Here is a 15521-nt window from a genome sequence, read left to right on the forward strand (position 1 = left end):
CCCTTCCAGAACACGCACAGCGATTTCCCGCTTTGGAGCGACTAACGCCTGTGGCTGCGACTTTACCCTCGTGGTCATTAGTGGTGCGTTCGAGTTCTCGTGCCTCGCCAACAGTGAAAGGCCTTCGTAATGCGAGTGCCAGTTGGGACCGGTGGAGGTAGATGTGGGCGGGAGGTGAGGCCCTGTCGTCTACACATCTGGTAGATTGTGTATCTTGGTGGATTTACTGGATACTCCGTATTAGTACCATAGGCGCGCCGGGGCTGGAGTGGTCCCCTACTTCTGTTGGCATTGTGAGGGCCCAGCTTTGAGAGTGCCCCCGTCCCTGCCCTGCCGCATTGGTCGAGGCTGTGGTGAGGCCTGTGGTGACTTTGCTGGATGTGTCTGTCCCTGAGACTTTCTTGCTAGGCAGTGCTTCCTCACGGAGACACTTCTTAGCGTCTTCTCGCTCACCCCAGGTACCCGGCCAGGGCGGTGCCGTGGCATACAGACCGCGACCTCTCTTACGTCCCCTTCTTGCTTGGGCAGCACTATGGCCTCAACGCGGGGGAAGAAGAGTAAGACCCGCCAGGAGCTCTTCGCCCGCCCTCAGGGGGCAACGCCATTGGACTCTGCAAAACAGACTGGCACTACCTCGACATCTATGGGTGGCCCTAGGGAGGAACCAGTCACGCGGGCCTTCTGGAGTCCCTGTTCTAGGCTCTCTGGGATGATTACATACTGTGAAAAGACCTGGATAACATTGGGGACCGTGTGGTAGCTTTGGAGGACAAAAGTGATACGCGTGATGAGGAGGTCTCCTTCTTACAGCAGGAACTTATCCGCATACACGACCAACAGGTGGACCTACGGACTCACTTAGAGGATTTGGAAAACCGCTCCCGACGTCATAATGCGCGGCTTCGGGGAGTGAGGCCAAACGCAGAGGCGAGCGATATATTCCTGTTTGTGCGTGAACTTTTCAACCACATCCTAGGTAATCCCTTGGATACTGTGCTCCGGATCAGCAGGGTGCACCGTGTGGGTCCCCCCGCTCCGACAACGCCCCGCCTGCGGACATCTTAGTCTGTGTACACGATTTCCGCAACAAAGAGGGAATTCTACAGAAGGCCAGGGCACAGCATCCAATCACATTTAGGAATAAGACTCCGGTTCTTTACCAGGATCTTGCTGCCCTCACACTTCAAAAACGCAAGACCTTCCACCCCATCACTGCAGCTCTTCGCCAACGCAACATCACATACTCCCGGGCCACCCATTTCGTCTTATATTCTGCTACGATGGCAAACTCTACCAACTTCACTCCCTAGTGGAGGCCAGCAGGGTGCTGGAGATTGAAATTCCTGATGAGGAGGACAGCGGTGGCACACAGGACCAAGGACCCGATGATGCAAAGTCGCCCCAACCGCCTTCGGCGCCCGGACCCTGAAGAGATCGCAAAGGGACAGCAGGACGCCCTTGAGGCATTGCCCCTTACCCTTGCTAAGACACAGCCCTCGTAATGGCCCTGAGCCTTGAATCTATCTCTTAGCTTTTCTATTCCTTGGGTGGTTGGGGGGGGGACGGGGGATGCAATTGGCCACGTAATTCCCGTATTGATGTTTCACCTGATCTTCCGCGGAAGGTGGACTGTTACCAAGACTTTTGCTTCGTGTTGGCACCTGTTGTGCCCGGGTCTCCTCTCTCTTTTTCAGGGGCTATCCTTCTCTCTTCTTTCCTCCTGCGCTCTCCCCGGTCTCCTGAGCTGGCGATAGACACTCCCCAACCTCTCTCGGCTGCTGCAGCCGAGCGCTCTGCCCTGCCCAAGGCCGCGCATGCTTTGCCTCACGCGATTTCCCCTGCTGTAAATGCCCCCTCATAGTCTTAACATCCTCACACTTAACATGCAGGGGCTTAATAATCCCTATGGTCAAGTGGGTGCCCTTTCCCGCGCTGGGCTTGCTAGACTAGGCAAACTTGGCTTGATAGATCTGTGGAGACACCATCACCCACACTCCAGGTAATAGTCTTACTAATCTAGCGCCCATAGGACTTATGCTCGACTGGATTATTTCTTAGGCACCAAGGCTCTCAGTGACATCACAACCTCCTCTGACATTCTAGTTGCTGCCTTATCAGACCATGCTCCTGCAGTGATTACCCTGACTTTACCCCCTGTCTGGCTGCCAACCCGGCGGTGGTGCTTCCGCGATACCCTCCTGCACTGTGCAGACACCGTTGCCCAGATTCAGCGCACGCTCGACGACTACCTATCCCACAATGACAACTCTGACACTCCCATCTCCACTAGATAGGAAGCCCTAAAGGCAGTGGTTAGAGGAGCAATTATTGCTCTCTCCTCTGCGGACAATGCGGAGCGCAAGCGGGAGGACCTCACCCAGAAAGTGCGTGAGTTAGAACAGATCCACCGGCAAACGGGAGCTCCGCGTATCTGGCGACAATTGAAGGCAGCTAGATCGCAGTTAGCTGCCATAGATCGCGATAAAGCTGAATACGAGGCGCTACGCTTGCGCCATTCTTTTTACGTCGGTGGGGACAAGTGAGGTTGGCTGTTAGCGCACAAATTGAGGGAAACCCAGCTGCGTGAAGGAATCCAGGTAATCACGGATCATGTAGGCCGCACACACACAGAGGACTTTGACATAGCTGAGACGTTCAGGGATTTTTTATGCACAACTGTACAATGCGCAGTACCTAGAGGTGAAGGATATAGATGCGTATCTAGATCAGGTTACTCTTCCCAGCCTGTCCCAGGCGCAGACCGAGCACATAGAGAGGGAGATTCACCCAGAAGAAGTTGTCTCTGCCATTTAATGCTTAAAACTGGCTACATCTCCAGGCCCGGATGGCTACACAGTGGCTTTTTATAAGCAATTCTGCTCTACTCTTCTCACTCGTCTTTATAATTCTTTCACGTCTTCGGGGGCGATCCCTCCTTCCATGCTCGAGGCGGCTATTGCTGTTATTCATAAGCCCGGTAAGGATAAGACACTCTGCGGGGGGTACAGGCCCATCTCTCTTTGAAATATTGACCTAAAGCTGTACACCAGCATTCTGGCAGCTCGCCTGGCCCCCAATATGCCTGGCATCATCGACCCCAACCAAGCGGGTTTTATCCCTCAGAGGCAGACCAGTGATGACACGAAGCGAGTGCTCCACCTCATTGAAAAAGCTTCCCGCATCCCGGGAGAGTATATGCTCCTGACCATAGACGCCGAGAAGGCATTTGATTGAGTACACTGGCCCTACCTGGAGCAAGTGCTGATCCGTTTTGGACTTGGGGAAAATCTGAGGACTCGCATTCTCAATTGCTATCAGGGCCCTACGGCCTCAGTGTGGGTAAATGGGTATACGTCGATCCCCTTCAGTATCCATAGAGGCAATAGACAGGGGTGCCCTTTGTCGCCCCTGCTCTTTGCCCTATACATGGAACCCTTGGCGCGAAGAGTTTGGGAGCATCCCCAGATCATGGGTATACGCTTTGGCAGTGATTTCCGTACCATCAGCTTGTATGTGGACGATGTCCTGGTCCCCCTGACAGATCCAGCACCGGCTCTAGGCACCCTTCTGGAGGAGCTGGACTCCTTTGGGAAGGCATCCGGGTTCAAAATTAATGTCACGAAGTCCACGGCTTTAAATCTCTCTCTATCGCCTCAGAGGCTGGCAGAATTGCAGGCTTGTCATCCAATTCAGTGGTCTAATGACACAGTCCCTTATCTGGGAATCCGGCTAGCCCCCACGCTACAAGCGACAAGGTCGGTCAACTACAACATCCTGCAGTCCCACATCCACGCGGATCTGCGATGCTGGAAATACTACCCCATCTCTTGGTTGGGACGTATTGCCGCTGTCAAAATGACGATCCTTTTCAAACTCCTCTATCTTTTTCAAACACTCCCTCCCCAGCCTCCACCGGTTGGCTTCAGAGGGTGCAATCCGAACTCTCTCACTTCATCTGACAGGGTCGCAAGCCAAGGATGAAGCGGCTGTTCGGTTTCCTCCCTCCAAACGAAGAGGGTCTGGGGATTCTTTATTATAAAGCTGCACAGCTACGACACCTAGTGGAGTGGAGCAGGGCTGAGTCGGAGAAACTCTGGCTCTTGCAGGACCGTGCGATAGCGGGCACCTCTCTGATAAAGATCCCTTTCCTTCGGTAGCCTCAACGTCCCCCCAATCTTTATGCTTCCCATGTGACCCATTCCACCATGGTGGTCTGGGATTATACGAATAGACAACACGGACTGACGACTTTCCCTTCCCCACTCACTCCTCTTTTTGGCAATTCTGACTTTGGACCAGTGGTGGGAGAGACCTCCTTCCCTCTCTGGAGAACCACTGGCTGCCGCGTGCTAGGTACTCTGTACGATGCAGATGGGGTTGTGCCCTTCGCACAGTTGCGCACTGACTATGGCCTCCCTGAATCTGAATGCTTGCACTACCTGCAGTTGCAGCACTGGGCCTCACACCTTGACAATAGATCGCAGGCTCACAGGCATCTCACCCAATATGAGCGATGGCTGATAACACGTTCTTCAGACAAGAAGTTAATCTCGGACCTGGACAGAATGCTTCTGTCTCACTACACTCATACTTTCCACGCAGGTCGAGCCCGATGGGAAAGGGACCTGGGCTGCGATCTCACCAGTAAGGAATGGGAAGGGATCTGTTACAGGCCATTACACACTGCAACTCACACCGGTCTCACTGAAACGTTTACTAAGCTAGCGTACTATTGGTATTACACCCCGAGCGACTGCACCAGTTTGATAGCGCGCATAGCCCAGATTGCTGGAGAGGGTGTGGGAAGGTGGGTACACTTGTCCATCTGTTATGGGACTGTGAATTTCTGACCCCTATTGGACTCAAGTTCTTGATGAAATCGACAAGTATTTAGACACGGAGCTCCCTCGGCTCCCGGTATATGTGCTCCTAGGGGTCCCTAACCCGCTCACCTACCCTTTGAAATCCAGGAGGGGGAAGCAGATCGCGTTCGCGTTAGGCATGGCCACACAAAACATCCTCACACATTGGAAATCCACACGTATCCCAACACACTCTGGGTGGCTTCACCGACTGTGGCACATACTAAGCATGGCAAAGATCTCGCTCACCATAGCTGGCAAAGGTTCCGGGTTTAGTTAATTATGGCAGGCATTTCTGGCCCATTTAGCACAGGACTTTAGGGAATTGACATGCCGGAGTTACCTGCGCCTTCTGCATCTGACGACACCGAACGCTCTCACTTCAGAGGTTAGCCCCTCGGGCTGGTGTGCCGCTCATATATTGAGGGGGCGGTGGGGGAGGTGGGTGAGCGCTATCCTATTCCTTTCTCTCTCCTCTTTTTCCGTTTCTGGGCTAGGGTGGGGGGCTGTATTGCTACTCTTATTTCTACAAACTGTTTCCCTTGTAATCCGTATGTCATTCCATTGCATTGGAGTCCTGCGAGGCCCTATTGGTCGCACTGCTCCTTTTTGCTGGTATACTAAAATTGACATTTGCTTCAATAAAAAGATTTAAACCATAAATATAGAAACCAAAATCCTGGCGACTATACTTGCGACATGCCTTTTAACAGTCATTACTGCTTTGATTCACAAAGATCAATCTGCCACACCGAGCCACACGCTATAACCTGCGACGGGTAGCCAACTGGATGGATACTGTCCAAGGCAGGGAGTAGGCCCATTTGCGCCTTTCTCTTAATGCTGAGAAGGTGTTTGAAACCATCCACAAGCTCTAAAGAAATTCGGATTTGGCTCGGGTTTCAGGGAATGGGTGGCGCTGTTATATTCTGAGTCCTTGGCTCGGGTTCGGGTTAACGGAGCTCTATCGGAAACCTGGCCGATTCAAAGAGGGACTAGACAGGGATGTCCCCTTTCCCCCCTACTTTTTGCTCTTATTGTTGAACCCTTGGCCTGTGTCGTTAGAGCCTTCCCGGGGCTGGGTGGGTGTGCAGATGACTCCACATTGCTAGATGAAGAACGCATATCCTTATATGCGGACGATTTTTTACTATATGAGACAAACCCAACAGGGAGGCTTCCTCAAATCCTACAACTTTTTGAGACCTACGGGCGTCCTGCGGGATATAAAATCAATTGGAGTCTATCCTATACCCAGTCGGGGGGGGGGGGGGGGGGATGGAGCCCCAGAAATACCCTAGTTGTTTGCGCTGGTCGACAGAAGGGTTTACCTATCTTGGCCTCTACATCACTACAGATGTTGCAGCAAGCCTAACACGTAATATTAGACGGGTCGTCTTACACTTTCAGGAAGATGTTAAGCGGTGGAGAAGACTTCCCTTAACTATTATGGGAAGGGCCGCTATGTACAAAATGATTACACTTCCCCAGCTGCTCTATGTGCTACAAAACACTTACAGTAAAATCCTGGACACAATGTTCAAACGAATAGATAGCGAATTGCGCTTGCTCATCAGGGACGGGGCTCATCCATTAGTGGCACTTCAAACTCTACAGAGAAATCCATATAATCGGGGTTTGGCCCTCCCAGACATTAGGGCATATTATAGAGCGTCCCACCTTATTGTTATCAATGAATGGATTCACGCACCCGGGGATCACTCGACATATCGGTTGGAAAGGTTACAGTTTAGAGAACGTACACATCTTCATTATATCTATGGGGGCAAGGGAAGCAGATAATTGCTACAGGTGACCCAGAGGACAATAGAGGCATGGAAAAGCTCCGAACAGCAAATGAAGTGGAACCGGAGGTGTACTAGGGAGACCCCGCTGTGGGAAGGAAATAGGTTAACCGAGATTGGGAAGCTGAGAGGCTTTAAGAAATGGGACCTGATAGGTATTTCCAAAATAGGGGACATCCTGGAGAAGGGTTGGTTGGCCTCTTTTAGCACACTCCAAGCCAGGTATCAGCTGCATGCGTACCTCCGTCTGAAGCATGCATGGACTGTGCAAGGGTTGGATGGGGAGACATTGCCAGTATACACCCCGTTAGAGGGTCAACTCTTGCAGGAGGAGATCCCGACTAAAGCCATTTTGTTTACCTATAAGACGTTACTCAACAATATGCCTTACAAACTAGGTCCACTCCGAACTAAATGGGAAAAGACCACCGGAGTATTGGAAGATATTGACTGGGAAGCAGCTCTCATGCATCCACGGGAAGTGGCAATTAAACTTCGGTTACATTTCATCCAATACAAAATCCTGCACCGCACATACTTTGATAGAGCACGATTACATAAAGTAGGCAGGGCGCAAAGTCCTGAATTCCTTAGGTGCCATGTAGCAGGCGGAACATTTATACACGCCCTTTGGGAATGCACAGAGATCCAGGCATACTGGGGAAAGATTGTGGAAGAGCTTAATAACATACTAGAAGTCCAAATAGAACTGGAGCCACGGCTTCTTCTTTTAGGAATCCCGATAGACGTGGATATCCCAAGATGCAAACTAGTATTAGCCAATTTGGGGTTGGTGGTAGCCAAATGAGATATAGCGAAATACTGGGGGGTCAACAGATACCTACACTCAAGGAATGGAGGGCGAGTCTTGATCTGTATATGGTGGCGGAACAGGTGACGTATAAGGCTATGGGCTGCCCTCGGAAATTTCGGAAGATATGGGCAACATGGATAAAATACTACGATTTAGAGGTGGAAGGGGAGGAGGAGGGAGGGGTATTGTTATCAGGAGGGCCGGGAGAGGAGCCTTGAATGCTGAAATGTATGACCCTGTTGTTGGTTATCACGAGTACTGTTGTTATGGACTGTTCTTTCTGTACACCCGGTTCGCTCAGGCCCACCGATGGGTCCACCTGCAATGGACACTATATTTGAACAACTGCCTTATGAGACAAGTGTGGAAGGTCAATTATTGTGCATTGTGTATTCATGCCTTGTTTAACGTTTTATTTTCAAAACAAAATAAAAATGATTTCCCAAAACAAAAATGCTGAAATAATGAAGTGATACTATTAAAGAATATGCAGCATTATGCTGCATAATTTTCTAGTTCCTGCCACATAATTTACTCAACCCTGCTGCATAATTTGGTCCCCTCTTGCCACATAATTCCAGTGGTCCTAGATATAATGAATTTGTAATACGGCGGATGGGATATCAATCACATTTGTGACGAAGAAACCGGTCCACCAAACCCTAAATCAGGCCCTTAATCCCTTAGTGTTGGCCTTCACAGCTGCCCTGTGGTAATAGAAGCAGGCAGAACGCATAGAGGAAACTATACTTTTAAGACATATTGCAATACCCTTTGTTTGAGTGTCAATACAAGTTCAAAAAGAGGATGCCCTGGAAGGAAAAATGCAGCTCTAACAAAAAATATGTTTCTTATGCAGTGGCCTCGAAGCAATGCTGAAAAAACTTCACTTTGGTTGCGGTGTCCTAGTGAGCTAGATCCAATGTTACAGATTGTTTAAAATAGACGCACAACTGAAGCTCTAGGCTTTGAAATATCCCTACCAATGAGTAGATAACAGAAATACTGACGTTTGAGTAGTGGGTACAAATAGCATCTTCTAACATAATACACAGCCGACAAGTGGCCTTAGGCATGCTGTGTCAACTCTTTCAAAAAGTCCTGTCTTTTTATGCAAACACACACATTGGATTCGAGGACTGCACTCAATATTACAGTTAAAAGAGGATCTACAAATCCCGGAATGCAACATGATGTTCATAAAAAAAGGACAAAATTAACCACCATCCATGGTTTTTTACACAAAACCCTATCTTCTAAAATTGGTAGACCGGGCTTTCCATCAAAAAATAAAGCCTCCTTGAGGCAGCCACTAACAAGAAGAAATGTTTTTCTTTTTTTTTGTCCTTATTTAGCATAAACAAGTGAGCAATCTTTAAGCAAACCTAAGGTTTATTTAAGGATCTTCGTACAATAGTGCATTTAAGTATTCTGGCCCCCCTGAGAGCCTACGAAACCAGTTGCCAAGATTCTGGAGATGATTCGTGATGCACTTGGCAGGAGGGAACCTGTCGTTACCACAAGGTAGTAACACTGTCTCCTCTCTCACTTATTTAAATAATCATTGGACTTTTATATGTGACATGACATATAGCAAAACAGTTTATTCAACCTTATTCTCCCAGTCAACCCAATTCTTCCATATTTTACCTCTTTTCTTTGAGGGAGTAGCCATATCAAGAAGAAAAGCTTTTGTTTTGTTTTAACTTTTCTCACATTGCTTGTGTGCTGCGCTGTACAGCCCACTTCAAACAGATAAAAAGATTTAACTTGATCTCACCAAAGTGTCTTGAATTGTAGGGTACCTTTTCAATACAAAACCTATGTTAGACAGCATACACACCCCTTTACACTAGAGTGCATGGCGCTAGGCAACCTGTGCCGAGGAAAAGAGCAGCAGCATCTTTTCCTAGTAGATAAGGCTCTTTGATGCTCTCTCTGCCTAGCGCAATGCAGCAACTTTGGTCGCTGTGTTGATCTACTTTTTGGGTCTCGCCTAGGCAGCACATGAGATGTCTCTTTGAGACATGCTGTATTTAGAATATGGGCTTTAATCTCTGCCTATCTGCTGCCCATGTATTTAATTAGCTCCTCTCACTGGGCCCGATTCACAGAACTAACTTAAGACAAAATCCTAAACTTACTACCATTTTGGTATTCACAGAAGGCACTTACTCATTTTGGTATTCACAGAAGGCACTTACTCATTTCGGTATTCACATAAGTTAGGAGTCCTTAAAATTAGGATTTTTCTCAATTTAGTAGTCCTAAATTTAGATTTAGGACTACTAAATTGAGAAAAATCCTAATTTTAAGAATTTCGGTATTCACAGAAGGCATTTAGGAGTCCAAAAGTTAGGAGTCCTAACTATACTACTACTAAACTGAGAAAAATCCTAATTTTAAGACTTTCGGTAGTCACAGAAGGCATTTAGGAGTCCTAAAGTTAGGAGTCCTAAACTTAGGACTACTAAATTGAGAAAAATCCTAATTTTAAGAATTTCGGTATTCACAGAAGGCATTTAGGAGTCCTAAAGTTAGGAGTCCTAACTATACTACTACTAAACTGCGAAAAATCCTAATTTTAAGACTTTCGGTATTCACAGAAGGCATTTAGGAGTCCTAAAGTTAGGACTCCTAACTTCTGTGAATACCGAAATGAGTAAGTGCCTTCTGTGAATACCGAAATGAGTAAGTGCCTTCTGTGAATACCAAAATGAGTAAGTGCCTTCTGTGAATACCAAATGGTAGTAAGTTTAGGATTTTGTCTTAAGTTAGTTCTGTGAATCGGGCCCACTGTCTTTATCAAATGCTTTTTGTTCATTGGTTAATTGTGTAAATGTGTTCTTACTCTGTATCTTTTATTTACAGTTTGTGAGCACTTTTTTGTTACTGACTTTTTCGTAGCTGGTGTTGGAGGTACGACACCCGCCCTGGGGTCTAACTGTGCCGTCACGCTGCAAAGGAGCTAGAATTTGTTACAAGCGCTTCATTTCATACGGTTTTCCTACTTCACTGACCGTAATGCATTTGCGATGCCCGCTTCCCAATCCCTACTAATTTGTGTGTGGTCAGCCGGTCGAAGTCTCTGTTTCTAACTTAGCGGAACTGAGCTTACAGACAAAGGAATCTCCCATGGGGTCTCCCCCTCTTTCCTAAACAGGACACGTGAACACCGGCATGGAAGCCCGGAGCACAGATGAAGGGCTTCGGTTGTGGGTTGTAGTCTAGCAGCTGCCACTCGAGAACCCCCCTTTGAGCGGCCCCCACTGGCAACGATGCTGCTGGTAAGCCGACCCAGGTGAAGCCAGCTCCCATCAGCCCGCCGGCCTGGAGAGTATGTGTGATGCTGCGCTTGAGGCCCCTTCTCTCCCTGGTGATCGTAGGGCTTTTCTCTTCTCCAGTGTAAATGCCAAGGAAGGCGATGCCAGTGCCTCGTGCTCCTTCATCTCGGTGGGACTTTGTCCTTTCTCACAGTGTGCTTCTATGCACGGAATACAAATGTCTTCCAAGGCCCCAAGCATAATAATTATCTAAATCTGCGCTGCCTCGTTTGCTCTAACCCTGGATGCTCTTGGGGTCGTTTCACAGAAGTTTTAGAGCCAAGTTTGACTGCTTGTTTGACTCCTTCCCTGCCAGGACAATTCTTTCCTCTCTGTTTGGAAGTGTTTTTTTTTTTACTTTCCTTCTCTAGGCAGAGTACTGCAGCAGATGATATTTACTGTTCATAAGGATTTTGAATGCTCTGTCATGATCAAAGCACAGATCTTCTTAATGAGAACAGTCAGAACCACATCAATTAATTCTGCACCCACCATCTCTTACTCGCCCAAGGTCCATCTGCATTACTTCATGAACACGATGGCCTATGGGATACCAGTCTTAACCAACGATATCAACACAGGAGGCAAGTGCTGCGTTATAACTGACTCAACGGCAGCCATGATCAAAGTGTTAGAGCGCTTTATGGACAGCATGACACTTACACAGGGCCACTGGAATTAATGCAATTCTGCAGCCACAGCATTGTCTGCATAGTTATCAGTTTGCCACATTATCCGTCATCTGCAGCATAATCTGCAGATTTAAAAAATATATATATTTCCTGCTCATAAGGATCAAAAGATAATAAACACTCAGTGACACAAGTTGCGCAGTGGAAGGCCCTTGCCGTATAATTTAGTCAACCCTGCTGCATAATTTGGTCCTCCCATTGTCCACTATATTATTTGACTCACGTACAATTTGTGTTTGTCTTTTCCCAAAATACATGTTTGCCAGTTGTACCTTTCCCCATTTTCTACGGGCTTAAATGCCAATTTTGAAGGTATTTTACACACTGTTTAATGTGTTCTTTTCATTTCCACTTGCACTGAACACTGCATTACCTACACAACTTTGTTTGAACAATAGATTTACAGTTGTTTTAACAAAGTACATTAAATGTGTTTATCCTAAATAGATGATCTGTGTATGCTTGAGTATACCAATTCGATTCAATCCCTCAAAGAGCAAACAAACTATTGTTTCTATTTCAATTGAATATGCAATCTCCTCTGTTGTTGGGCGTACCCCGTATTTAGATTTATCACCAATGAAAAAGGCACACGTACAACTTTTATAATTAGAAAGGCTAAACCGGCCTGGACGGAGAATCATTATATGATGTGGAACAGTGCTTCTGCATGTACATAAGATGTGTCCTGACATGGTGGTGCCATCCTGAACATCAGTAGAGGCTGATCCCTAATCCCAAGAACAAGATTCAGAATTACTTAAACTAGATGAGTTGTACACAAAGCTACAGTATAACCTAGCATCTTGAACCCAGCAGGGCTCCCTAAATCCAACAAGGACAGCAGCTACTCATTAATGATAGGCTACCAAGGCACAACCACTAGGAGATGGGTATCTCCACTAATACACCATCAATGGAGCAATTGGGGTGATCTAACGGATTCATGTGTCTCTCTCTGTCAGCGAATCAGCGAATCTGATAGGGACAAGTCCATCCACAGAAATCTGTCAACAAATTACTACCAATACTCGATGTACGCAAACAACCAGTGCCAGAGTAAATTTCAGACCTGTGCCCGTATGAAGCAGTCACGCAACTGTTGCTGCTGCAACAACTGTGGATAGCCACCTAGCAGAGGAGGGCAACATCACAGTGAGGACTGTATCACTGACACACACACACACAGCCCAAGGATAGCTTACAGGACTGCAGGGAGTACTGCAAGGCATCTGCAGTCTCCTGCCAAACCCCAAAAGATCAGTCTCAAGAACGGTAGAGGTGCGGAAAATACCTCAGAGTCACTCTAATCTATACATGCCTACTACTCAGAAACTCTAGATTCGAGTTGCATTTAATATTATAATCTCAAAGCGACATGAAGGTCATAGACGTTTATCGAGTTGCTTCCAAGTTGCACGGTGTGCAAATTACACAGGTGTGTAAATCAAAAGGCACGCCTCAGGGAGGAACGTGAATCTGAAGGGGAGTGATCTCTCATCATTGCTGTCTCTTTTTTGAGTTTTTCTATTAAGTGATGGAGCGGGCAACTGACCGCACAGTGTCCTCCTCAGTTCTTCCTTAGTGAGATAAGAATGGAGGTGGATCACCCTAAACTGGCACATCTACCTACTGGTGTCTTTAGCTTGCCAGTACTCATCTGCTGACCACACTACATGGTGTGGAAAAGTAAATATCTTGCTTTTAAAAAAATTATTTTCAATTTATGCACATAAGAAAAAAGTTAATATATGAGATACCACTGTGGTAGGTCAGTGGGAGAGGGTTCATATGGCTATTGTTGTGTGGCAGAACGTGTCAAGGTCTCCGTGTTAAGCGTAAAACTTTGCCAGAGATTCCTGTAGCCCATGGGACATGATGAAACCCAGAGACTTTGATCTTATTGTACTTTTCATTTGTATGTACAGGCAGGCGCTTGCTTGTCAGCGAGGATTCAAGTAGAAAGAAAGGAAGTAAAAGGAGAAGCACAGGGATTGAGAACAAACATTTGCTAATGCCTGAGAGATTAGTAAATTTGAACATGAAACTGACAAAGTAGCATCTGCTATAATGGAAAGCACTGCACCTCAGAGTGGTATTAACCATTCCCACATTCCCTCAAGCTCTTGATTGACAACCAACGCTAGGTGTTGATGTTATTTTGAGGATACATGCTTTGGAACTGGCATGTGATATGCAATAATCAAACAAGGGTGAAAAAGCGGCTGCTTCACTGTCAGACTTCACTTACGGCTTAATAAGGCTATAATGGTATTATGTGATTATGACAGGAAGAACAAAGGCTGTAGGAAGGATGATATATTTAAAAAATGTGGTCTTGGCCTGCTTCGTGCAAAAAAACAAATTAGGCGTGCTGAGAAGATGTGAATTGGGCATACATTAAGTTTTGCCTGAAATTCGAAGGAGAAGAAAGTATCAACTTTTGAGGGAATTTTAATATGCTTATAATATATCAACTGGATATTTTCTTAGTGGAGCTGCATAGGTGTTTGGCTTACATGCAGATCGCTGACAAACAAGGAAATTATAGCAAAGGTTCATTCTTAGATGGCGGACCGGATATCCCAGAAGGGGCAAAGTAGTCCGTAGAAGAAACACCATGGGGCATATGTATCAAACTCCCCTTTAGCGAATCCTAATTTGCGAGATTTTGCGATTCGCAAATTCAGATTCGCTAAACGGGATGTATAAAAAAAATCGCTAATTATTTGCGATTACTTATAAATCGCAAATAATTCGCAGAATCCCGTATTGCGATTTCTTAATAGCGAAATTCGCTAATTAAGAAATCGCAAAAACGGGAATCTGCAAGCCTGGTGCAGGCTGATGACATCACAAACAGGAAACTGTAGTGATTGCCTGCACCTGCTCACCTGAGCCACACCCAGTGGCTGCTTGTGGAGTGTGAGGAGGCTTTCCTGGAGACAGCAACCAGCAATGGATCCCAAACAAAACCAGCAGGGCAAGGATGCAGAAAAAAGAAAGAGAAAACACAAGTTTTCAGAAAAGGAGCAGGAGGTCCTCATTGAGGAGATGGTCTGCAGCCATGAGCTCCTCTTTGGGAAGAAGGCACTCAAAGTCCCAGAGGCCAGGAAGAGGAAAATCTGGCTGGAAATACAGAGCAAGATGAATGCTGTTGGAGTCACCACACGCACCATCGAGGAGCTGCGCAAGCGGTGGTATGATATGCGCCAGAGGTCCAAGGAGAGGGTGGCAGCCAGACTCAAGGATGCCAATCAGACTGGAGGAGGACCATCCACTGCAGAGCAGCCAACCCCCCATGAGGAGCTCGTGGAGTCCACCCTCCTGCCTGAGAGCGTTGGTGGTGTGGCTGCAATAGACAGCTCCGACCCCTCATCCAGCAGACAAGGTAAGATGCATGCCAAATCAACCTGCACGCCTCCCCATCCCTTGCACACTCCCCCAAATGCGCATAGTAAACTCCCAATATGCCAATCCAGCCCAGGTCTTACAGCACACCCAGCAATGCATCATGGGACTCGTAGTACTGTGTCTGACTGTGTGTCCATGACACCATCAAAATTAAATGCAACATATGTGTTTTGGGGATCATTGAATGGAAATGTGTCAGAGGTTAGCCGCCAAAGAATTGTAACTTTATTGAGTGCCACATGCAGACAGTAACACAAACTCATGTAGTCCCCTTTACATCCACAGCACATGGCATGCCACTAGAAGACAGCGCAGAGGGAGAGGAGCCTGCAGACCCTGCGGACTCCAGCGATGAGACAGAACAGCAGCCAATTCAGCGCAGGAAGCGCGCACATGTGCCCCCACTGCCTCCATTTGAGGACGAAGTCCCAGCAACAGGCGATGACACCGACAGGAGAGAGGGGAGTCAGGGTGTGACAGACATGCCCCGTCATGACGCACCAACACCAAGGCAAAGGGAACAAGCCACATCCAGGTCAAGGCCCAGGAGCAGCACTGCAACAGAAGGAGAAGGCACCGTGTTCTCCGGCTTGGAACAGTGCATGCTGCAG

The sequence above is a fragment of the Triturus cristatus genome, chromosome 6 (assembly GCF_964204655.1).
Source record: "Triturus cristatus chromosome 6, aTriCri1.1, whole genome shotgun sequence".
In the NCBI taxonomy this organism is placed as follows: domain Eukaryota; kingdom Metazoa; phylum Chordata; class Amphibia; order Caudata; family Salamandridae; genus Triturus; species Triturus cristatus.